Source organism: Gopherus evgoodei, chromosome 8 (assembly GCF_007399415.2).
Source record: "Gopherus evgoodei ecotype Sinaloan lineage chromosome 8, rGopEvg1_v1.p, whole genome shotgun sequence".
Lineage (NCBI taxonomy): Eukaryota > Metazoa > Chordata > Testudines > Testudinidae > Gopherus > Gopherus evgoodei.
Window position 1 is genome coordinate 103,291,603 of NC_044329.1, and position 26,465 is coordinate 103,318,067.

A 26,465-nucleotide genomic window follows, 5' to 3' on the forward strand; every position below is an offset into this window, starting at 1 on the left:
AATAAAGTTTACATGGGTTTAACTAATTGTTAGATGTTCTGCCTAACTATGAAATGTATGGAGAAAATTTACAAATATAAGTTGATGCATTCTCATTCTGCACACTTACGGAGAATCATTTGTGCTGACAGGCCCAATGTATAGTGTCATGATTTTACAAAAGGATCTTTAATTGGCTCTGTAATTACAAAATCATGTACCACCTGAACAATAATTTAGACCTGTAGATTTATTTCTTAACAACTTTAAATACACTAACGTGGACATAATTATCCAATTAAACATCTGAACTTCCAATACATACATTATATATATATATATGAATTTGTTAAAGTTGGATTTGAAGCAATATATATTTTAAATTTGTATTTCCCACACAAAAGAAAATATTTTAAACATACATGGCAGATATGGCAATTTCCTGCAATATCCTAAATGACCTTATTGTATCCAGTTTATGTATTATTGTGGACCAGGATAGTATCTAACCTCTGGAGGGTGGAGATGTAACAAATATTGCAACACCATGCAGTATTTTTGGAGTCCAGTGTTTAAAATTAATGGTTTATGTATAATTGTGATCTACTCCATAAGAGAGGGCTACCACAGCTCCTCCAGGAACTAAAAACAGTGGGTAACTGAAGCAAATCAGCCAGGTTGCAGTCCCCCAAGAGAGGCGCCACCTTTTGGGGAGGCTCCCATATACTAGTTCAAATTAAATTCTCCAGAAACCAACAAAGAAAAAAAACCTGTAAATAAATAGCCTAAATTTAAGCTGACACTGGGCCTTCTTTGTAATCTGGCAAATGGACAGGACCTTCTGTCCAAAGGGGGCCCTCAATCCTTGCAGAATGGTTGGAAGGATTTGACCTACTATGATCTCCTCAGGCTAATGGATGGCATCTAATAAGCTTATTAGCATATGTGTACAGTCATTTATTGTTTTTAATGTGTGATATCAGTAATGTCTTCACCTTAAAAAAAATTGCTTGCTTATAAAAAGCTGTGTTGTAACTTGTAACTGAGTGCAATTATGCTGTTTATAGCCTTCACAGAGAAAGTAAAGTGCACACGTTGGTGTCTTAGGCAGTCTGGCTTGCTGGGAATATCACAGTATAGGCAGGGAATTGTGCGGCCCAGAAACCCACTGGTCAGGAGGGAAAGGGATGTGGGTTGCTGCTCCAGAGAGGTGACAGATGAGGATTCAGGAACTGTTAAGTGGGTGCCCTTGGTGGACCAGAGGAGGGTAATACGAATGCAGTTACCCTGAACTGTGACATTCTTCTTCATCATGTTCTCACAAACAGATGCTTTTCATTGTTGCTTAACCTTATTTCAGATACTTAAATCAGTGTTTAAACCTTGTATCTATATTCCTTATATTTAAAACAGAATTTTGGAAAACTGAAGCCATCATTTACAATAGTGTTTGTTGGGACAATACTTGATACATAACCTAATTAACAGTAGATTTATGGCGGTATATTACTTGCATTAAAGCAGTTTAATAATGTCTAACTGCAGAGGGAAAAAATCTACTCATCAGAAAAAATGGTGTGAAACTACATATTTGTACGTCAGAGGCACAGCATCATTAATCAGCTATTTTTCTTACAGTTCATGTTGAGAGGAAATTGCTTCATATTAATCATATAATGTGAGACGAGGTCAGCCCCACACAAGAAAATCAGACGTAGGAAGTGTCAGACTCTGCAAGGTCCCCATCATGGAGTTTCCACTTAAACATCACCAGTTGCGGAGGCATCAGGCTTTACATCTCACAGAATAACCAGCAGGTTTAGCTCCCAAAACCTGAGAATCTTTATGGAGTCACTAGTTCACCAGGTACACTCCTATGACAGCCTTGTGCCCGTTCAATCCATCACAGGTTCCCTCAGCCCCTCCAGCTCTCGGATATCACACTCCTGTGGAGGTCACAGTACCAAGAAATCCCATGCCAACTGTTGGGATTTCCACACCATGGAGTCCATTCAATATTGACCTAGGAGTTACAGGGGGAGGGGAGAGAGTGGAACAATACAACACTGCCCTCCTCAGTGCCCTCCTTGTCCCCCAGGTTTCTGCCAGTCTGGGTCAAGGTTAGCAAAATAGTTAAGAATATTTGTGCAATATGCCAATCAACCTTTAGGACTCAATAAAACTCCTGGCAACCTCCTACAGAAGGCTATAGCGTCAGCTGAATGCACACAGCCTGTTAGATTCTTCTCTCAATGCAGAGAGCCTATGATATGAGTAAGGTGTTGCATCTGCGAATACGTGATTGCATTGACCTGCAAGAATCATAGAAGGCAGACATAGAAAGGACCCTGCAGGCAATTTCCTGTCAATATATGCTTGTTTCCTAAAGTACACGTCCTAGCATTTTTGTCCAGTCTAGTTTTAAGTATCCCAAGCAAAGGGGCTTTCCATTGGGAGACTATTCCACAGCCAAATTTCCCTGTCAGGATGCTTTTCTTAATATGATTCCAACACTGTTTAGTTATTCCTTCTTATAAAAACACTAAATAATTTCTCTCCCTCCAGGAGAAAAATATTCACCCTTTGAATATCTGTAGATTTACGTCCAACCCTGAAGTCAAACTATATTTATCTACGTTTATGATTTTTCTTTACAAATTATGATCCTTTTTATTCTGGCATTGTAAACCCACCCATCTTTCTGGTAGAGCAGTGCCTCAATGATCCCCAGGTGGGGTCCCACCAGAGCCGCATACCAAGAGTGATACATAGACCCAGATAAGTCAACCTCCCTACTCTGCGACATGATGCCTTTGTGTATCCAGCCCCCAAATGCAACATTTACAGCCATATCACATTATAACTCATCTCTAATTTGTTCTTTATCATCTTCAGGCCTCTACCAAATATCACTTCCAAAGTTTCTTCCTATCACACTGAGTTATGGATGTTCCAGACTAATACAAGTAGGGAGAAAGTCAGCATTTTCCCAAACTGGATCTTCTGTAATTACTTGTTGTCTATGCTCCTTATCTCTCTGAGTCCCTTTGTATGATTTCTCTGTCCTCTGGACTGGTGTCTCCAAACTCTCCCCACAAATTTAACATCACCTGTGATTTTCTTCCAGGTTATTAAAGAAAGTGCTAAATAGACTAACACAGAAGCCGAACACTTCCCCACTACAGACACACTGCTGCTTATCATCACCCATTGCTTATGAAGGCTTAACAAGTTTTTAAGATGGATCCTGGACTGACTGAAAAATCAGCAAGCTCTGCAGAAAGACTTTGAGGGTAAGAAAATGCTTTAGGCAGGGATGTAATATGTTAAGTTTTAGACTCTAGAAAGTCATAACCATGTCTGTTTCCTTTATTCTGACTCAATATGCACTTGAATCTGTGATTCTCTGTGCTTTGCTAATGAACTTATATTTGTTTTCACCATAAATAGATTACAGTGTTGTGTTATAAAGGATCTGATCCTGAATTGCAACCTTCCAGCTATGTGTACACTCTCTCTTTGAGGACCCCTTACCTGATAATTACTGTGAGTGTCCAGTGTCAGGGGATGGACACTACAGGCGGACCTCGAATTGGGTACACAGAGCGTTAAGCTGCAAGGCAAAGTCCGGAGGAGTGTGTTTGGGTGGTAACTGACTGGTGTTCTAGGGAGCTGACACACAGTTTAGCATTAGCAAGTCTCTCTCTCACTCAGGCAGGGGGATAACATCATGACCTACAGTTCTGTGTCACAGTGAAACTACCAAAGAGGAGGAAACTAGACAGGGAGCACTTGCTGTACCATTTTGTGCAGAAAAGGGAGTGATAGGGAGGTCACCCCACTACACTATGGACATTTATTCAAGTTGGGGCCAAATCTTTGTCAATCTGCCCATTTAAAAAAAGAGTCTGCTTTGTATTTCAAGTAATGATTGGTATTTAGTAGTGTTACATGTTCTGGAAACAGGCAGATTCTTTTGGGTTAAAATGTTTTGCTCCATTTTTACATGAGCATCAATATGAAATAGGTGAGAGTGAAAAGGGGAACATTTCCTATGATCTCCCTTGTCCACAGCAAAATAAATACACTGCTTAGCAACTAATCAGATGATTATCAGGGGTATTATATTATGCTTATTCATGTGAGTAAGAGACAGCACAACAACAACAACAAACCCCAGTGAGGCATCTTTTAAAAGTATATTTAGAAAGATTCAAGTGATAGCCCACCACATGGCTTTATGAATTAGGTGGTTATAAACTGATCTGAATATAAATGGGATCTAAAGGAAAGCTGTGGTTCTTTAAATAAGATCCTGTTACGTGATAAAAGCGAGGTGGCTCCAAAATGAGAAATTACTCATGGTAAACACGTGAAGATTGCTTTTATTAAGTGTTAGATGTTCACAACATAAAAACAGTGAGTAGTTACATTTTTAAACACCCAAAAACATAGCAAAAGGAAACATCTCTCAATTATTTCAGTCTTTAGCACACAGTGAAGTGCTGCCATGACCAGTGATATCTTGTTTGTTTATTATTCCAATCCCCTACCTCCCAATTATGTCTTCTCCCCTGCCTTCCAAGTAGAAGAGGAAAACAGAAAGGATCAAAGACATCCTCCCATAACATTCAGAAGCTGTCCATAACTATACCCTGATCTGGAAAAAAAAAGATATTTTTTGCTTCCTGTGTCAGGTCTTCTTTGTACTGCACTTACATGTCTGACATAACCAATTTAGTCAAGAATTTGCAGTTGTCAGCTGTGAGCATCTACAATCTAACATGCTAGACAAGAATCTTTTCTCAAATGAGTAGCCTGAGAGGAAGACAAAAAATGGTGCTGTCTTTTACTGTTAATCCATCATACTAGTGATTAAAAAAGAGGGACACCAACAAGGTCCCATGAAAATGCATAAATCAGTATTCCTGGAAGTAAAAATACATAACACTACAATATGCATGACTGAGAGGGCCTGAAGGCACTGTTAGGGCTTGGCTACAATTGAAACTTCAAAGCGTTGCCGCGGGAGCGCTTTGAAGTGTGAGTGTGGTCCCAGCACTGCACATACTCCACCTCCCCATGGCGATTAGCTTGCAGCGCTGTTTACACTGGCGCTTTACAGCGCTGTATTTTGCAACGCTCAGGGGGGTGTTTTTTTCACACCCCTGAGCGAGAAAGTTGCAGTGCTGTAAAGCACCAGTGTAGCCAAGGCCTTACTATCCCCTCAAATTACTATTCAAAGTTGGACCATCAAACCCAACCATTTTAGTAAAAACATTTTAGTAAAAATAACAACATGCATAAGCACAGGGCAGAATACTATGTGAAGTGGTTTGTGGTACTTATACTTGGGAGTAATATTTTTGAAAAATTCTGAGTGTATTTCTTCACTGAATGTGAGAATTCTGATTTCTTTAGTCAAGTTCTTTAGAATAAGGATTTATTTTGTTCTATGGGGGGAAGGAGGGGTTAAATGTTAATTGAAGAAGCAAATTTTAAATAATAATATATGGATATGGGGCATCAGGGATTTTCATGTTTATATACTGATATATTTAAAACAAAAGACCAGAAGGTGTTTGTATACATAGTGGAGGCAGATCTAACACATTTCAATTAAAACAACAAACTGGAAAACTACTTTACTTCCAAGATTTAGAAATACAGAAAACAAAATAAGCATTGCTTTCCCCAGCAATTTTTTTGCAATCCTATAGCTATTTTTAAAATTAATATGTATTCCAAATATTAAACCTTGTAACCAAAGTTTAACATGGACCTCCCATTCTCTAAAATTAAACAACGTTTTGGGATGTTAACCTCATAAGATAATGATCTCTCGTAGCCTAGATAGATAAAGTTAAGTCTTTGCAGGATCAGGGTCTATGTGTGTATTTAATGTTACCACCATGAGCAGTTCCACTGATTTCAATGGGACTAGTCACCACAGTAAAGTTAAACACGTGTGCAAGCCTTTGCTGGATCAGACTTTAGAGCCCAAATTCTCAATCCTTTCTCATGCAAGTAGTCCCATTAACTTCAAGGTGGATTGTTCAAGGGAGTAGTAGTTTGCAGGATTACAGCCCTTAATCAAATTATGTTTATCGCTAAAGGCCCTTTGACTAGGGTGACCAGACAGCAACTGTGAAAAATCAGGACAGGGGGTGGGTGGTAATAGGAGCCTATATAAGAAAAAGACCCCAAAATCGGGACTGTCCCTATAAAATCAGGACATCTGGTCACTCTATCTTTGACATACAGATAAGTAAAAGAGATGATATAATCCTAATAACTGTAATATAGCTAAAATGAAAGCACAAAGCTTTTCTCTCCCACTTTCCATCATCCCCCATGGAAAATGTTTTTGCAGACAATTTATGAACCACTAAATTCATAACCAGCATAGGGAAACCTTGCCTGGTTTATTTATCCTTTGATTAAGTTGTCAAACACCTTAAACAAAGATGAAATTTCATGTTGATTTTATTTTTATGCAAAAAGCTAAAAATCCAAACAAATATCCATACTAGTATTCCTCTAATATAACTTAAAATCTTCTTTATGCCCAGTTTATTTTAATTAATTTATTACCTGTTCATGTGAATTTAGGGCTGGTGAATGATCCCTGATGGACAGCCCTGAAAATGGGCATCTTCCACATATCCACAACAGGGATAGCTTAGATAGTGGCAACACATGTCTCCCTATACTGAGCTGCCAACGCACTTCAGCCCCTGGCTAGAAGAGCATCTTGAGGGACACAAGAAGAATTCTGTCTCCATGCTTATGCAGTCCTGATTCAGTCAATTTCCCTGGCCCCTCTCAAGAGACCCTGGGAGAGCAGCAGCAACTTGGGTTTCATCGTCCTGTGATGTCACCATCCAAGTCTTCAAAAAATCTTTCTTGAGTCCTCCAACAAAAAGGAGGATGTCAGAACTTCAGACTTCTAATGTAAGAAACAAGCAGTAGGGGGAAACCCCTAGAAATGTTCTTCTGCGTGTGGGCCCCATAGTACTGTCAGGGACTCTAACCCCTACGGCAAAGTTCGTTGTCTGACCGCAAGAGAGACAGGCAACACCAGCAAGGTTCGATCAAAAGCTCTTTATTGACAAGTGCACGCATCAATAGAGAGCAGCTCGTCTCCAGAGAGAACCAGCCCCCTCTTACATCTTAGTATAAGCCTATATAGACAGTTTCATTGCGTCATAAATTATTCACTGGAGCAACCCACCCCCTTCTTCTAACAACTAGAAACTAGACACCTTTAGTATACATGCATGCCTAAAGTTAGAAATGTAGGGGAGTTAAAAACAAACAAAGAACAAAACCAGGGAGTGAAAACAAGGAGGCTGGGAAACTAGGGCTCTTATCACTTCTTCGAAGGAGCTGCCCGAACACAGCACATCTGGTACTATGCCAGGAATGCAGCTTCTCTTTTATCTCACTTTTTCCCAGCGCTTGTGAGACATGCTGCTGCTTTTCAGTGTTTTCCACTCAGGGATTACCCACAAACCTCTGTTAGCCTGACTTTGGTCAGGTTGGCATACCTGGTTTTGTCTGCTATATCTTTATTCAGGTCTAACAGTACTTTTAAAGCATTTTCTGCCACAAGAAGGTGCTTTAATAAGGTGAGTGTTCTACTCTGCAAATTTCTCCTTAAAGCACTATAGTCATTTATCTGGCAAGGTAGGTACAACTCCTCGACAGTCATTGCTTACGCTGCTGTAAAACTGCTTCTCTCTAACCTCACATTGTACAGCATTTTCATCTTGTACTTGCATACATAATGGTTTTATAACACTCTGAAAACAAGTCACTGGTAAATCAGAAACTCTTAATCCCGGATAAAGATTATTTTAAGATTATTTTATTTCACCTAACAGCAATACCTTATACCAATATATAATTATTTAGAATCACACCAACCTGCACAATTTTCCCTTTGACCTTCCTGCTCCCTACAAAAGATGAAGTACTAATTCACAACCTATACATAGATCTATTTAGCTCTTAAGAAATATATTGGTATCACTTTACATTATTCTTTTTTAAAAAGGAAATATTATATGAGGAATAAACATACCACATGGATATTTAAAGGAATACTTAATTTGTTGTTAATGTCTTCTTAAAATTATTACACCTAAAATTATGAAAAAATCTATTTATTTTTATCACATCTGCCATTTGTTACTTTTTCCATTTTTTAACTTGGACAATGAAACTTGGTAAAAATCAGTTTCACTTTCTGGTTCACACTGTTGCAGTATTTGGACTGCAAATATCACAGGGGAATGTTTATTTGTTTAAAAACAACTACCTGGGATTTAAACATAAATAATGGAAACATTTATTTTGTGTAAGCTTTAAAAACATAAATATCAAAATTTTGGGCCAAATACTTTCTGTCAATAATCTTGACACCAGAACAGTCAATTGGAAGAGCACCAATTTTTTAAACAGCATTTAGACATGTGATGTTGTAGAAGTAAAATTATATTTTTATTAAAGGGCTGAAATGGCAATAAAGGAGTCCCTTGAGTTTCTCATTCCATAGCTGTGTCATCAGCCAAACCATAGACTCAAATGTGGAAATAAAGAAAATAAAAAGGCCTCACTTGGTTTGTTTTTCCCCTCCATTTTACCACTGGGAAATGCAGGGAGAGTGGAGTGAAAAGTCAGGGAAAAGGAGAACAATACAGGAGAATGAGAAGTTAAGAAGGGCAGGATACATTTTACTTTTAAACTGGTATTTTTTTTAAAAGTCATCTGACGTAATGACGTTGACGTCTCAGATCCAATCTGATGCTGGCATTTTCAGAAGCAGAATGATACGTAGCAGCCCACATTCCAAAGAATGCAAAGAGATACAAGTCTATAGAGGGCAAATAGCAAGTACTATACTCAGAATACTACATGTTTCTTATAAGCACAGATCTCTGGATTAACATCTCCAAATAGGTGCACTGCTCATCCTCCAATTTTCTCCGATATGGTCTAGATAAGAAATACATTTTCATGCAATATTGGTAGCAGATTTCCTTTAGTGAGGAAAAGAACCATATGATCTCTGGCTGAATTAATGAGACTATCATAAGAGCTGTGAAGCTTACAGCCATTCAGCATTTCCATTAACTTTAATCAAAAACCACAGATTCCACTTACACTGTAGTCTCTGGGTGAGCCTAAGTTTTTAGCTCTGCCAAGTGACTTTTTTAAAAACTGAAATGAGTTTCAGAAATTACTGACACACTCAACAGGATTTTGATTTTTACAAACAGAGGGGTAGAGCACGGACAGCCCTTATGCTGGTACACAGCGGGGGCAAAGAGAGAAAGGAGCAAGACACCTTCCATCACCTTTGGCAGCCCATATAAGCAATGATGAAAATCACAACCCTTTTAGGGGAACAGAGTTGCTACTGATCAATGACGAAGAAAGCAAAGATTGGAGAAACTAGAGCTTTGAGTCTATTCTCTAGGTTCTTATACTGCACTCATCTCTGTAGTATCTGAAAGCCTTGCAGTAGCACATTAAACAACAAAACTATTACCTATCACAGCCCACTGAATGGGCATCAGAGACTGCAGGATGCACCCCTTCAAGGGGTGCGACCAGTTTGTGTGCTGCTCCATACACCGGGAAGCTCTGGCAGACTGTCTCTCTGAAGCATAATGGTTCATGCACCACCTCTTATTGCAGGCTAAATGCTGTTAGTACAATCTAGCTCATAGTGAGTACAATTACTCCTGAGGGCATTCTGCACCTAAAAATTATGCGCACAATATTTTAAGATTCTGCAAAATCCTGCAAATTTTATTTGTCAAATAAATGTGAAAACTCCAGCATGGCATTGGGCGGCACAGGCCACTGGTTGCACAGAGGTGGGAGATAACTGCAGCTCCTCCCCCCTGCACCCAACCTTGACAGTGCAAGGACTGGCCTATCTCAGAAACACCCCAGGGCCCTGCCCCTCCGTGCCAGGTGCACCACGTGTGAGCAGGCAGGCTCAGAAAAGCAGGATCCAAGCGTGGAGGAGCTTAGTGTGGGGGGCTCCAGGTGTGGGTTGAGAGGGTTCTGTGTGGGGCAATCTGAGTGAACAGTAATGGAACTCTGCGGGGGGGGGGGGTCCAGCTGAAGGTAGTTGGGGCTCAGCGGGGGGGGGTGTCGGTGTGGGGAGCTCAGTGCGAGGTCCAGGTGCTGGAGAAGTGGGGATCAGTGGCGTGGGGATCCAGGGGCAGCTGGTTGGGGCTCGGTAGGGTGGGGAATCCAAGTGCGGGTGGCTCATCAGGGTGGTCCAGGTGCAGGGGGAGTTCTGGGTTTGAGGGGGGTGAGGCTCGGCAGGAGGGTCTGGGTATGAGGGGGTCTGGATGCACAGGAGTTGGATGGATGCGGGAGCAGTTCCCTGTACAGAGATCCCTCTCCCTGCAGCTCAGGAGCAATGGGTTCAGGAAGCATGGGGGAAGAGAGGGAAGAAAGGGGGGAGTTTGCAGAGCTTCCCACAGCTGGGGGAGAAATCTGGGGGTGGGTCTGACACGGCCCCAGATGCCATGCAGGGTAAGCGAAAGTCTCATCCTCCCCAGCCCAGATGGGACTAGCAGCTGAGCCTAACGCAGGTAGGAGCCACAAGCAGGGACTTCCCTGTCCTTCCTCCACCTCACAGTGATTTACCTCTCTGCTGGCTGCCCTGGGTACCCAAAACATACTGCTGGGGAGGGTCGCATGACTGCTTGTGGCTTCCCTTTACTTCCCCATCAGAAAGTCATTAAAGCCTTGAATTTCCCAATTTTTTTTTTTTTAAATCCCGTAACTCCTAGGATATGTCATACTCATGCTGGAATGTTGAGTTATGTTTTAACACCAGTTAACTACCATAGTTGTAAATTCTAGTGTGCGAAGGATACAAACATTTGTTCCTTGTCATGTTTAACCTGAACATTTGCGAAGTGGCCGTATGCTGTGATGTACAATTGTTAGTTAACATGCTCAAACACAACTAAAATTTCAAGTTTAAACATACTCTTAGTTCTACTTCAGTGTACTACACTAAACAATTCTTCTAGTTCCTTGTTTACATTCTTCGTGTATTTGCAGACTGGTATATTTCTCTCTCTCCCCTTAGTTGTTGCCAAAGCAAATACTGTGAATTGAACAGTCCAGATCAGGGGTGGCCAACCTAAGCCTGAGGAGACAGAATTTACCAATGTACATTGCCAAAGAGCCACAGTAATACGTCAGCAGCCTCAGCGTCTCCCAATCCCTCCCTGCACCTCCCGATCAGCTGTTTCAAGGCATGCAGGAGGCTCCAGGCTGAGGCTCCGAGGGGGAGGGGAAGCAGCAAGGGCATAGCAGGCTGAGGGGTAGGGGCGGGAAGGGATGGAGTGGGGGCAGAGCCAGGGGTTGAGCAGTGAGCACCCCCCGCCAGCACATTGGAAAGTTGGGGCCTGTAGCTCCAGCCCCGGAGTCGGTGCCTATACAAGGAACCACATATTAACTTCTAAAGAGCTGCATGTGGCTCCGGAGCCACAGACTGGCCACCCCGGTCCAGATCTTTCCTCACAAATGTCTCTCTCTTATTGCCATGATTTTTTTCTGGTCTATTTCAAACTCCCTCCAATTTGTCAGTATCTTCATTATAGTGTGTGGTCCAAAAGCAACTGTAATAGTCCGATTACTGCTTCATACCTGAGCCATACCTGCTATTGCCTCCAGGCACACTGACTTGGTGCTTTTGCTATGAAGAGCTAAAATGCACTGGCCCTTCTGCAGCCATAATACACTGCAAATTTGTGTCTGTTGTGCTGTCCATTATCACTCTAAATCTCATTCCTCCTACTAGGGACTTATCTAAAGTCCACTGAAGTCAATGGACAGACTACCACTGAGTTTAAAGGGCTTTGGATCAAGCTGTTACTGACTATGGCATGTACTGGGTGTGTTGTTTTTCCATTTGTACTATCATGCATTTTTTTCAAACTGAATTTCATTTGGTTATTTTCTGCAATATCTCTAGTGAATTTCACAGAGTCTTCTGCTCTTCTTGCTTCATTGGGTTATTAGATTTACTTGGCATAGTGGTGGAGGGGCTGTTTTTGTAAATGTTATTCTGGAAAAGCTCTCTCAGATTTGATTACATTAAGATTTATTCTGAGATAACTTACTTATCCCCCGCCAAGTTGTATTATTTTAACATCACACACCATTACTGTGTGAATTATAATATTATTATTGTAGGTTACTTTAATAACCTTTTAGAAATGTTATGAGATATCTGCCAATTTTATAAGACTTTACTTATTACACCAAAAAAAGAGCAATTCACATCATAGCTCAATACCAGTTAATAAAACGCAATTTAATGAACTTATTACCCATAATTTTGTATTAACCCCTCATTATGTTTTATTTCCAAATAGCCATCCAAAATGCAAGTAATTTTTTAGCACACCTGAAGAATTATGCTTTAGTTTTCAAAAACAGAAAGAAACCTTTTGTTTTTAATTTGGAAAGAGGCCTAGGACAGACAACCAGATCAGTCAAAGGGAGTTATTGTTCAAGTTAGAATCAGTAAAAGACGGTTACTCACCTTTGTAACTGTTGTTCTTCGAGATGTGTTGCTCATATCCATTCCAGTTAGGTGTACGCGCCGCGCGTGCACATTCGTCGGAAAACTTTTACCCTAGCAACTCAGTGGGCCGGCAGGTCGCCCCCTAGAGTGGCGCCACCATGGCGCTCCATATATACTCCTGCCGGCCCACCCGCTCCTCAGTTCCTTCTTGCCGGCTACTCCGACAGTGGGGAAGGAGGGCGGGTGCGGAATGGATATGAGCAACACATCTCGAAGAACAACAGTTACAAAGGTGAGTAACCGTCTTTTCTTCTTCGAGTGATTGCTCATATCCATTCCAGTTAGGTGAATCCCAAGCCTTACAAAGGCGGTGGGGTCGGAGTGAAATGTGGCAGAATAAAACTGCCGAGCCAGAGGCTACAGCCTCTCTTGACTGCTGAACCAGGGCATACTGCGAAGCAAAGGTAAGGACCGAGGACCAATGGAGCTTCGTGACAGGTCTCGTGGGTAGAAACACGAGCCAGCAAGGCGGCAGATGAAGCCTGAGCCCTGGTAGAATGCACGGTGATGTGGCTTGGGGAAATATGAGCCAAATCAGAACAAGTGGGGATGTCCGCCATCACCCAAGATGAGATCCTCTGAGAGGAAAACAAGCAAGCCCTCCCTTTGGCCCGCTACCGGGGCAGAGCTGGGGCACCTTAGGAAATGATTCTGTCAGCACAACATAATGCGAGCACTCCACAGATGTCCAAGGAGTGCAACGGTTATGCCCATTGCGTTGAGCTGTGGGTAACATGAAAGGCCAAAACACCTTAGGGAGGAAAGCCGGGTGCGGTCACAACTGCACCTTGTCTTTGTGGAACCTTCGTAAGAGCTCTGATCTCAGAGACCCGTCTGGCCAAGACTAGGTTGAGGCCCCAGGGCGGGGCTGGGCGGCGCACCCGAGGGTGCAAGCGCTCCAAGCCCTTGAGGGACCTCGAACCCATAGAGCGTGGGACACTGAACGTCCATCTTAGCCTGCTGGAAGGTAGGGACGGCTGCTGAGAGTATCCTCAGCGATGATACCGCCAGATCCTGCCGCTGAAGGCCAGAGGCAGGCCAAATAGAGGGGATCGAGACCTCAGCAGGAGCAAGATCGAGCGTACTGCAGCTGTAAAGGAAACGCTTCCACCTGGCTCGGTACGTTGACCAGGTGGAAGGCTGCCTGTCACCCCAACTCAGGTACGCAGGAGCCACCGTGAGGCGAAGAGGCTGCAGGTCCGAGTGACGAAGCCTGTCATTGCCCTGAGTGATGAGGTCTGGGCTGACAGGCCGAGCAACGTGGTATGTCAGTGCTGCCTGGACCACTCTGGAGTGATCATGATGACGCACGCTCCGCCCCTGCGGAATTTGAGCAGGACGTAACGAACCAGTGGGAACAGCGGGAAGGCATAATGCAGTTGGCCGTTCCACGGTATCAGGAATGCGTCCAAGATCGATTCCGAGGAGAGACCTTGGAAGGAGCAGAACACCTGGCATTTCCTGCACTCGCGGTGAGCGAACAGGTCTGTGTGAGGAACCATTTCCACCTCCGGAAAGCGGGACGCCTCACATGGGGCAGAGTGATGACTCGTAAGACAGGAAAGACCTGCTGAGTCAAAGAGATAAGACGTTCCGAACGCCTGGGAGAAAGGACGTCGCCAGCTCCATCGAGCGGGCCATGCAAAAGACCCGGAAATGGATGGCCTCCTGACAAAAAAGGGGGGAGGACTATGTCCCCCCTGAATGCTTATGAAGCACCTGGCCATTGTGTTGGCTGTAAACACCGAGATACAACGGCCTCGCAGCTGCCGCTGGAACCCCTGGCATGCCAGGCGGACTACTCTGATTTTTGGGGCATTAATGAGGAATGCCAGCTCCCTAGAAGACCGAAGGCCTTAAGCTCGGAGGTGACCATGAGCACTCGAGCAGAGAGATGATGCGTCCGCCGTCAGGGGCAGTGAGGGCTGGGGCGGATGAAACCGCATCCTGTCCACACCAAGGAGGGGGTTAGCCACCACTCTAGGGAGCCTAAGGCGTTCGAGGGAACAGTGACTACCATGACCATTGGCTCCCTGTCCAAGCGGTACGCCGAGGTGGGCCGGACTTGGAGAGGACGGAGGCGGAGCTTGGCGTGCTTGGTTACAAACTTGCGGGCAACCATGGACCCAGGAGACTGAGACAAGAACGAGCTGAGGTCGTTGGGAAAGCCTTCAGACCTCAGATGATTGATGCCATCGCCTAAAACCGCAGTTGCGATAAGCAGGCTCCGGCTAGGTAGGAGACCAAGATAGCCCCTAGGAAGCCCAACCTCTGCGTGGGAACCAGAGTGGATTGCTCTATAGTAATCATCAGGCCTTGATCTGTGAATAAGACCGTGACGATGCCCACGGCTGAGTGGGTTGTGCGTCAGAGTCTCCTCGGATAAGCGAATCGTCCCAATACGGAAAAACGCATATCCGACATAGCTACGGTAGGCGGCGACTATGGCCGTAAACCGGGAGTATTCACCGCTGGCTATAAAGCGGAGGCATCTCCCGTGCGGAGGGAAGATGGCATTGCGAAAGTACGCGTCCTTCCTATCCAGGGCGGCATAGTAGCCCCCAGGAGGCAAGGATGGAATAATGGTTCCCAGGGATACCATGCAGAACTTTAACCTTATCCCAAACCGGTTGAGTCCATGCAGGACCAGGGAGGTCTGAGACCTGTGTTCGAGTGGGGAACTAGGGCATAACGGGAGTAAAACCCCTAGCCCCTTTCGTCCGCTGAAGGGGGACAGGGCTGGAGCAATTTAAAGGTGGTACCTATGCTCCATCGTGCGCAGGACCCAGCGATCTAAAAGTAACTGGGGCCATGCCAGGAGAAAGCGGGATCAGGACCCCGTCCTGCGACTGGTACACCGCCCTCCGACGAACCTTGGAAGGTCCGTCTTTGGTCCCAGTGGTAATTGCGAGGGACCTCGACTCTGGCTTTTTAGGGGGCCTGACGTTTGTCTGCGACCACCTTGGCCTTGCCGTTTTCCAGAGTTCTGCCTCTGGCTAGGCACAGAGTATGGCGGCTGGGGCCATAAAGGCCTGCGTTTGGTCGCAAGCGTATACACGCTGAGACGCATTAGGACCCTATTGTCCAGCAGGCTTCGCAGTCTGGGGCTGTCTCTGCCGCGAAGATGCCTTTACCAACAAAGGGTAAATTCTTTCCCCCGTCCTCCAAGACGGCAGCGAACTCTAGGTGGGAGGTTCGAGGGAGAAACTCCTCCACCCAGGTGCTATAATTATCGCAGCTAAGCAAGGCTTGTTGCTTTGCTACCCAGAGGCGCAGGGCCCCTGCAGAGTACACCTTGCATTCGCCAAGGCTCTTTCTGCTTCGGGGCTGGCGCCCGCTGGCCATGATATCAGGATCGTGGTCCTGAGCATAAAATCTGCGCATATGGGATGACACGGATGCGTGTCCGGATGGCCATGGAGGTACTAAAAGAAGGCACGGGCCGAGTCTCTGACTCACTCGGACCTTGCCCAACTCGGCACCGGGGACCGGCATCGGGAGGCGTATCGGTACCTGGAACGAGATCCAGACCCGCAACCAGAACGGTGTCGGGAGGTCGACCGAGATCTCGAGGCTCGGAGAAGAGCTACAGGAGTCAAGGTACCTGCCCCGGTGCCAGATGTCGGAACGGTGCCGACAGCGGGTCGGCGAACGGGATACCGACCGGTGCAGCGAGTGTGACCAGTACCGAGGAAAACAGTACCGGGACTGCCAGTGGTGTCCGGCGTGCCGACAGGACTTGGAGTGTCTGCGGGACCGTGATCATGGACGGTGCCGCTCTGCTGTACTGACAGGGGACAGTCCCTTGAAGAGACTGTATTACCCGTACCGGCGGTGCCCGGGTCAGGCAGCACTGACTCTGTCATGGCACTGAGAGCCCTCGCCGTTGGTAACATCTCCGGCGTGCAGGGAACAGCAGGCTCAACCACAGTGCGTACTGGGGAGCTGTCAGGCACCGGATTCGACGGCCCTCGTGGGGCCGGGATCCACGGTACCGAGGTCATTAGAGCTTCGGTAGGTGCCGGTGCCGGGCGAACCGAGTTAGATAAGCTGTCTGGCTGCGGTGCCGTCAGCACTGAAGCAGCGGGAGTAATACGCTCAACCACGGCGCGTGCCGGGGAGCCGTCGGGCACCGGATTCGATAGCCCTTGTGGGACTGGAATCGACGGTGCCGATAGAAGCAGCCGGAACAGGAGCTCAACCACGGCGCATGCCTGGGAGCCGTCAGGCACCGGATTCTACGGCCCTTGCGGGACCGGGATCGACGGTGCCGACGTCATCGGTGCCGCAGCAGGTGTCGGTGCCGGGCGATCCGACTTAGACTAGCTCTCTGACCGCGGTGCCGTTGGCACGGAAGCAGCCGGAGCATTAGCTCGACCACGGCGCGTGCCGGGGAGCCGTCAGGCACCGGATACTACGGCCCTTGCGGGACCGGGATCGACGGTGCCGACGTCATCGGTGCCGCAGCAGGTGTTGGTGCCGGGCGATCCGACGTAGACGAGCTCTCTGGCTGCGGTGCCGTTGGCACGGAAGCAGCAGGAGCAATACGCTCAACCACGGCGCGTGCCGGGGAGCCGTCAGGCACCGGATTCTACGGCCCGTGTGGGACCGGGATCGACGGTGCCGACGCCATCGGTGCCGCAGCAGGTGTCGGTGCCGGGCGATCCGACGTAGACGAGCCCTCTGGCTGCGGTGCCGCTGGCACGGAAGCAGCAGGAGCAATACGCTCAACCACGGCGCGTGCCGGGGAGCCGTCAGGCACCGGATTCTACGGCCCGTGTGGGACCGGGATCGACGGTGCCGACGCCATCGGTGCCGCAGCAGGTGTCGGTGCTGGGCGATCCGACGTAGACGAGCCCTCTGGCTGCGGTGCCGCTGGCACGGAAGCAGCAGGAGCAATACGCTCAACCACGGCGCGTGCCGGGGAGCCGTCAGGCACCGGATTCTACGGCCCTTGTGGGACCGGGATCGACGGTGACGACGTCATCGGTGCCGTAGCAGGTGTCGGCGCCGGGCGATCCGAGTAGACGAGCTCTCTGGCTGCGGTGCCGCTGGCACGGAAGCAGCAGGAGCAATACGCTCAACCACGGCGCGTGCCGGGGAGCCGTCAGGCACCGGATTCTACGGCCCTCGTGGGACCGGGATCGACGGTGCCGACGTCGTCGGTGCCGGGCGAGCCATCTTAGACAAGCTGTCTAGCTGTGGTGCAGCTGGCACAGAAGCAGCAGGAGCAGTAAGCTCTACCACGGCGCGAGCCGGGGAGCTGCCAGGCAGCGGATTCCCTGGTCCTGGGGGACTGGAATCGACGGAGCCGAAGTCATCGGTGCCTCTGCAGGTGACGGTGCCGGATAACGCAACTTAGGCGAGCTCTCTGGCTGCGATGCAGGTGGCACGGAAGTAGCGGGAGCAGGGGGCTCAACCACGGCGCGTGCCGGGGAGCCGCCAGGCACCAGCAGGAATCGTAGACTCTCTCGACCTCGGAAGAAGGGAGCGGTGCCGAGTCGACATCGGTGCCGGCGACGGTCGGTGCCGAAAGGCCTTGGTGGTACCGGCGGGGTCCGGTGCCGAGGAGGCGCTTCTGCCCGCCGCTTGAACATCGCTCCGCGCCCAAGGTGGAGGGGTAAGTGAAAGTCCCGCACCTTTTTGTTCTCGGCTTAAAAGCCTTGCAAATGGGGCACTTATCTGTCAAGTGTGATTCCCTGAGGCACTTCAACAGGAGTCATGTAGATCTCTCTTCGGCCGCGGCTTCTGGCAAGCCGGGCCCCTTTTTAAAACCCGGTGAGCCATGCATGGCTCCGGCACTGGGCTCATGGAAGGGGCTACTTCCTGAACCCCGCTAACTAAACTAACCATACAAATATATATATAAAAGTGTTATAACTGCATAATTATATACGAGAAAACGAGTAGCTAGGGAAGTGGAGGTCAGCTAAGCCGCGCTCCACTGTTCCAACGACCGACACGGGCGGTAAGAAGGAACTGAGGAGCGGGTGGGCCGGCAGGAGTATATATGGAGCGCCATGGTGGCGCCACTCTAGGGGGCGACCTGCCGGCCCACTGAGTTGCTAGGGTAAAAGTTTTCCGACGAATGTGCACGCGCGGCGCGTACACCTAACTGGAATGGATATGAGCAATCACTCGAAGAAGAATAGTGGCTTTATCTAGTAGACACAATTCATTTAACAGGAATACAGTCAGTAATGTCAAAAGAAAGCACTAAACTCACATCTTGTTAGTTAAAATGGTAACTGATTCCTGACTTACTGGGTCTTCAAATCTACAAAAGGCCTGTTTGATACTAAGAAATGGATGAAAGCTACGAAGAAGATTCCAAACACATGTAATTCTCTCCCAAACACACACATGGCAGGACTATGACACTTCTTCAAACAGATCACCAAGTTACTCCACAAAATATGTAACCTAACACCACTTTATAAAATGGTATTAAGAAGAGGAATAAAATGCAATTATGATTCTTTGCATATCTCAAGAATGTGCAACCCCTTATGTTAGAGAGACAAGAATCTCTATCAAAACTAATCGCACATAACTTATGATTTGACATACTTTTTTCTTTAAAATAGTAGTCAATGTTTGTCTGATTTCAGAACATAGCTTTCAGAACAATACTACTTAGAAAACAGATGTCATATGTATGAAACACAGTGGCTTGCCCCTTAAGGATTGGAGGGTCTGGGGCCACCCGACCATGATTATGAAGGAGGCACACCTGGGCTGGATCAGGGGATTCCTTATAAAGAGCAGCGGGAAGCTGCAGGGACGGGCTGATGAGAGAAGGAAGCCACAGCTGGAGATTCAGCTAGAAAGGGTTGAGACTGATGGCTCTGGGTGGGGCAGAAGAACTAGGGCTGAGTATGACTTTCTGTGGTACGGTTATGGACTTTAATTTTGGGACCCTGATGATTTTGAAACATTTGTTATTTAACTAGCCCTATGGTGGGGGGTGCTACTAGCCACAAGAGGAAGTGTATGTGTGTGTAGAGTTCTTAAGGGGCCTGCAAGAAGGGGCTAACAGAGGCAAGGTGCCTTCAAAGTGACCTCTGGCCAAAAGGAGGTGCTCAGTAAGTGGCAACCCTGCTACAATATACTACTGGGGGAATAGGTGCTGACTTCCTGTGTTCCTGGGAGGTGCGCCAACCTTGCTCCGCCCCACCCTGCCTCTTCCTGCTCCTGCTCTGTCCCACCCAGTTCAGCCCCTTCCCCCACCTGTTCCTGCACCCGCTCCTCCCCCTCAGTGCTTCCTGCATGGCGCTGAACAGCTGATCGTGGTGAGCAGGAGGCATTGAGAGGGAGGAGGAGGAACTGATTGGCAGGGCCCACTGACAAGGAAAAGGCACTGATCCATGGGGCTGCCAGTGGGTGCTGAGCACTATTTTTTCTGTGGCTGCTCCAGCCCTGGAGCACCTATGGAGTTGGTGCGTACGACTGAGGGATTGTTCTGATATCACTGCATCCCTAGTGTTACACAAAGGCCATTTAACTGCACAGTATTATTGTTTACTCTCTCATTAGAAGGTCCCTTTGGGAAGTCTGGCAATGCTGAAGGACAAAAACATCACAGCATAAAGCATTTCTAACCTTGATTTTCCCTTTACTAAGTATCATAATTAACATGACTTTCTTGTTATAAGAGAAACTTCAAGGAATAATAGTCTTTTCATGCAGAAATACTTTTGATTAAGCATCCTCCATTGTTGCAGAGGTAGGAGTTTTACCGTTAACTTCAATGGAGCCACGATTTCACTCATCTCCTGAGAATTTTATTTTTTTTTTTAAATATTCTCCCTCTCCCAAATCACTCATACTTTCTTCTGTTTCTGGACTCTTACACAATCCCTCTTCTCCACTATCTAGGTTTCCCTTTCTTCTTCTGTCACGGAATGTGGGGGAGTCAGAGCCTTACACACCCCATTTCCTACAATTCACTGTGACTCTGAGCCTGCCAGTAAAACAGAAGGTTTATTAGACAACAGGAACACTATCTAAAACAGAGCTTGTAGGTACAGAAAACAGGACCCCTCAGTCAGGTCCCTCTTGCGGGGTTGGGGGGTCCAGACCCAGGTTCTGGGTCTCCTGCCATCTCCCCAGCCAGCTCCCAACTGAAACCCCTTCCTGCTGCCTCACCCAGCCACACCCCCGGCTGGCCCCAACCTCCTCCTGGGCTCAGGTTACGAAGGGCAGCCGCCCTTGTTTATGTGCTGGCCATGAAGTATCATCCCTCTGTGAAGTCATACCCTTATTTCCCATCACCATCTAGTACTGGTGAAGTACCCCAGGGAAACGGAGGCACACCCCGTGTTAGCAGATGACAGTAAACTAGTAAAATTTCCATCCAACATTACCAGGTTAATACTCCCTACTCCGTCACACCTTCTCCCTATGAACCCCCTTAGCATTTCTCCCCAGCTCCAAATCATGTGCTGCAACACCCACTATTTTGCAAGGAGGTTTTTTCTCTTAACAGAAGTTAGCACAAAAAAACCCCCAAAAACCAAAAAAAACTGTCTTAACTCATAACTTAGCCTCTGGCTCCAAGGCCGCCCCTCCCAGAGTCTCTGGAACGCCTGCTCCTGGCAGCTTCCCAGTTCCAGTCCTAAAATTGAGGTTACAATACAAAATGGAGTTCACAATTTGATATAGACATATCCCACTTTATCACAGCCCCAAAGAGCTCACAACGTAGTTTAAGACAAGATGTAATGGGGGTTTTGTTTGCTTGTTTGTTATTAATTGAAACAAACAGGCAGATCAAAAGCAGTAGTCTCAGCTCACCCCACCTTGCTAGCTATTATCAGCTTACTGCTTTCTGTAGCATCGTGGGAGAAGTGAGTATTAAGGAGAGGTTTCAAGGAAGCTACAACAGTGATTTTACAGATTTGTTTTTTTGGGGAGAGGGTGTTCTATGCATACAACACAAAGATTGTGGGTTAAGCTGTCAAGCATGTGATCAAAACTGGCACTCTTGGTGAAGCCAAGGGGATTTTTGAGATCATGATAGCTGGGCCAGTGCTTCCATTTAGGCGAACGCACCAGGATTTGAGAGGGCGGCAATTCTGCGGCGGGGGGTCCTTCCATGCTCTGGGTCGGCGGCGGCAATTCTGCGGCGGGTCCTTCACTCACTCTGGGACCCGCCGCCGAAGTGTCCTGAAGACCGGGAGTGCAGAAGGACCCCCCTCACCGCAGAACTGCCGCCAACGACCGCGGAAGGACCCCTGCCTAGGGCGCCAAAAACCCTTGCGCCGCTCCTGCATGATAGTATAGTTATATTCAGAAATTTTTTAAAAGGACCTCAGCAACTCAAGAATCAGTGCTACAACTAAGGTTATTTGATCTGAAAGCACCAAAATGCTCAATTTTTATTAACTTTTTATAATATGATCCTGAATACCAAATACTCACACAGGAAGTTACCACCTTGAAGATACTGTCAGATAGAAAAATTGTCTTTTTGTATCAGCCTCTGACTATCTGAAAAAATGTTAACACCTAATTTCCACACACAAACTGGATACACAAAAGTCAAAAGTCCAGGTCCGAAAATTGGGCTCAGGAAGTGCAGCTAAGGAATTAGCTGTGTAAGTGGCAGCGGCTTTATGATCTGATATAAGGTCTGCTACCTTCAATTTTATTTTTAAGAGGGTTTTGGGGGGGTCTATTTAACAATTTAATCTTATGTGGCAGTAAAGTGACTTGTCAGAACAGATTCTTTAATCAAAAGTTTGAAGTACTATCACCGCCTTGCACATGTGACTGTGAAAAAGTCTGCACTACTGTGCAAAGTTTGCAGCGCTTCCTCAACCCACAGGCATTTCTCTTTGTCTCATCTCACCACAGGCAGCCCGAACACATTTGCTCTGCCAAATACAGATGTAGCTGCTCTTGCCAGCTGCAGCTGCATGTGGCCTGCTGGCTGTGCTGATGACAGAATTTAAGAAAAAATGCTATTAAGCTTTTTATTTAGTGTCATTTGATAATAGCACTAATTACCCTGACACAAGGCATTTTTTGCAGATTAGTGACTAGCTGGAGTAAACAGCCAGAGGTATAGACTCAGGCCATCAGTTCATCCCAGCTGGCCTTTATTAATCCCTATAAGACGCTCCATGTCTTGATTATTACTGTTGAACATGTTGAGAATGAGTCATAGAGTCATAGACTTTAAAGTCAGAAAGGACCATTATGATCCTTTAGTCTGACACAACGCAGGTCACAGAATCTCACCCACCCACTCCCGCAACAACCCCCTAACCTACGTCTGAGCCACTGAAATCCTCAAATCATGGTTTAAAGACTTCAAGGTGCAGAGAAGCCTCCAGCAAGTGACCCGTGTCCCACGCTGCAGAGGAAGGTGAAATCCCCCAGGACCTCTGCCAATCTGCCCTGGAAGAAAATTCCTTCCCAATCCCAAATATGGTGATCAGCTAAACCCTGAGCATGTGGGCAAGACTCACCAGCCAGGCAGTGTTGGATCTGTAAACAAGGCAGAAAAAGTATATATACTGAGAGATTCTGAAGCATTACAAACTTCCCTTCACTACAATAATACTTCCCATGCACACGAGCAATATTTGTAATTTCATTCACATAAGGCTTGTCCTCACAAACAGGTTTCAGAAGGGTAGCCGTGTTAGTCTGTGTCAGCAAAAACAATGAGGAATCCATGCGGCACCTTAGAAACTAAATTTTATTTGGGCATAAACTTTCATGGGTTAAAACCCACTTCATAAGATCCTCACAAACAGTGACTCTGCATTTAGCTTGCAAGGACATAAATCCAAGAATGATTTCATTCAACTGTCAAACCACTTCTAACACAGGAGATCGGGTTGTACTAAGGTAAGGACAGGTACAACACACAGAGGTAGACTCACTGGGGACAAGTCATACAGCACAAGTAGAATGCTTCCAGAAGGCATTTTCTTCCATTTGTTAAAAAGTTTTTATGTCTATAGAGACTGTCCAGGGTCTGGTACCAGAATGTGTGTCTTCAGGCTACAGATTTCTATCAAGAATACATTCAAATGATGCACTATCAGGTCAAACTAGGTACATTCAGCCTCACAAGACTATTTGACAAGTCATCCACCACGGAAACTGTTTAAACATTTATGTCTGTCTAATCAAAATATTCCAAGTCTGTGGTATTTCTTTTAACACTCAACATTATAAACACAGGGCCTGATTCTGATCTAATTTATACTGGTTTACATCAATGTAACGCCACATACTTTCATTACTTCCAATTTATACTGTTTTAAATAAGAGCATAATCAGCCTCACTATTTTCACGTGAAAAAATGAGATCATGGAACTAACTTTGGGGTCAAGACAAGACTCACCCTTCATGCAACTCATTCTACATGCCAAAACAACCACAAGTAAATCAATTTAGTAGTACAAGATACAGCCACTTAACAACTGGAGTTGCTATGTAAATTCCACAAAGTGGATTGACAATTTATTCCTATATAGACAATAAGAACTTTAGCATTGTCCAGCTTCTCCACTGTGAAAGCTTATCCTCAGTTCCCATTTTTCAGGGTTTCCACATCATTACGTGGAATATGGTAAGCGTGTTATTTAAATGAAGTCTGCCCCTTAATGGTAAAACTGCTGGGATATTCATGTTGAGATCATTCTCTCTTTTACAACATAAGACATCAAATAATAAAATCTATGTATGTTCTACAAATCCCACCACCACTATTAGCCTAACAGAAAATTTAATATGGACCTTTAATGAAGAATCTAATCATTAGCTTTTTATTATAGGGACCATCTTTTACTATATATCTCTCCAGTGCCTAGAACAATGGGACCTAGACTTGGTTAGGGCCTCCAGTTACGACTTCAATACAGAGTAATCATCATCATACCATAGGAACTTTCAGAATCTAGCCATCAGTCTCCATTTCTAAGTGCACCAACTGGTGTGACCAAACAGTGCCAAAATAGTCAAAACACTTTCCAAGAAAATATACACACAACTGAAAAATAACTAATTGCAGTCTAGATAAACAATCCAAATACAACATATTGGAAGCCTTCATGAACAGATAACCAGACAATTATGGACCTAATTCAGCAAAGCACGTGTGTTTAAATTTCTTTGCCTTCAATAGGACTTGAGCACATACTTACATGCTTTGGTGAATAATGGTTTATTTTGCTACTAAATCTGAGACAGAAGAAGGGCAACTATTTAATAGGAGGAAAATGAATGCAGAGAGGCTATTTTTTTTGATATGGGGAGAATGATTTGAACACAAAAAACTATTTTAATCTGAAACATCCATCCATGAACAGCTGCAAATCTTAAAAGATATCCATCATCATCCCAGCTCACACATACACAGTGGGGAATCTTCCATGTTACATCACAGTTTCTCTTACACCACAACAGAGCCAGAACATTTTGAATGGAAGGGGTGTGTCCTGCTACAACCTTGACTGTCAGTAAACCAAGTTTTTATTCATGTTTTAGTACATAAATTATCACTTATAATGGCTAAGGAGATTGTAGAGGTGAGTCACAGATGGAAAGCTCTAGATAGTAAACTTGGAGATAGTTGTCTCTGATGAACTAGGAGAAAGATACGTGAAGCCACAATCCATTCAAAAAAAGCCCCAGAACAAAACCCCCACAGCGATTACAGATAAAAAACGTGTAGAATTTCATCTGAGCGCTTGTCTAAATGGTGAAATTTCCCAGCATAATTATGCCACTATAGTGATACCTCTATACTTGCCCATGTGGACACTCTTATTTTGGAATAGAGTGCCTTTTTCCAGTTCAGTTCAGTCCAGTTCTTGGCACTCTTATTCCGGAATAAAAGTGCCCACAGGGAGTTATGCCAATATAACTACAATGGTATAATTATGCTAGGAAATTTCATCATTTAGACGAGCCCTAAAATAGTGACGGGGGAAGGAAAGAAAACCTCCTTGCTTGGATATGAACTCTTTACAATAGAAATATTTATCTTTATTCAGTCATTCAGTAACTTTAGAGCGCCACCAGTCTTCCCTAGATTTTTATGAAGCTCAGTTTACTGTGCAGCACCCTGTCAATGATTCTTTCACTAGGGATTTTCAAAAATCCCTTTTCAACGTAGTCAATAAAACCTGTACAGATGCTGCCCAATTTAATCTGAACCTAAGCCAGGGGAGGAACAACAAAAATAGAGAATTCACTATGGGCTCTCATTTGAACACAGATCCCCTTCTCTGGGTTGGATTTTATTGAAAGGGTTCTGGTTTTAACCCAAATTGACAACAACTTGGCAAAAGTCTGTAACTACACCTTTTTTTCCATGCTATAAATGTAAAAAAACCCAACAACATAGATATACCAAATAGGGTAGCCATGTTGTTTCTTACTGCCCTGGCACTTCTGGTTAAGCATTTCACAAGTTCCAAATTTGGTGCTTAGCATCAAAATCTATAAAAATATATGTACTGTCATCTAAAATAGCTACACATTCCAAACTTAGCAGGACAAATTACCACCACTTTAGCATGAAGCTTAATAAAATAAATACAATTTTAATCATTCATATTTGGGGCTCCTCACAAGGGTTATTTTTGATTGGAGAAAACAAAAAAACCACCCCACTTTCAATCTTAAGAAATAAAAGAAAGATTCTAGTCTCTAAAAAACAAAAAATAACAGATGTTAAACATGGTTTAATATTCTCATTTGCCTTTATTCAGGAAGGATCTTAACCACATGCATAATTATCAGAATATGCTTTTTAAATTCTTGGCCTACTTCTCATGTCTGAGAAATAGTTACTCAAATGCTTAAAGTTACGCATGAGTTTAGGTATCT

General features: G+C 45.3%; 1 protein-coding gene across 1 annotated transcript in view; it reads right to left on the minus strand.

The window, feature by feature from the left end:
• RNF11 (ring finger protein 11) overlaps positions 1 to 26,465 on the minus strand; it is a 48,912-nt gene that overhangs the window by 6,191 nt on the left and 16,256 nt on the right. The gene's annotated exons all lie outside the window — the stretch shown is intronic.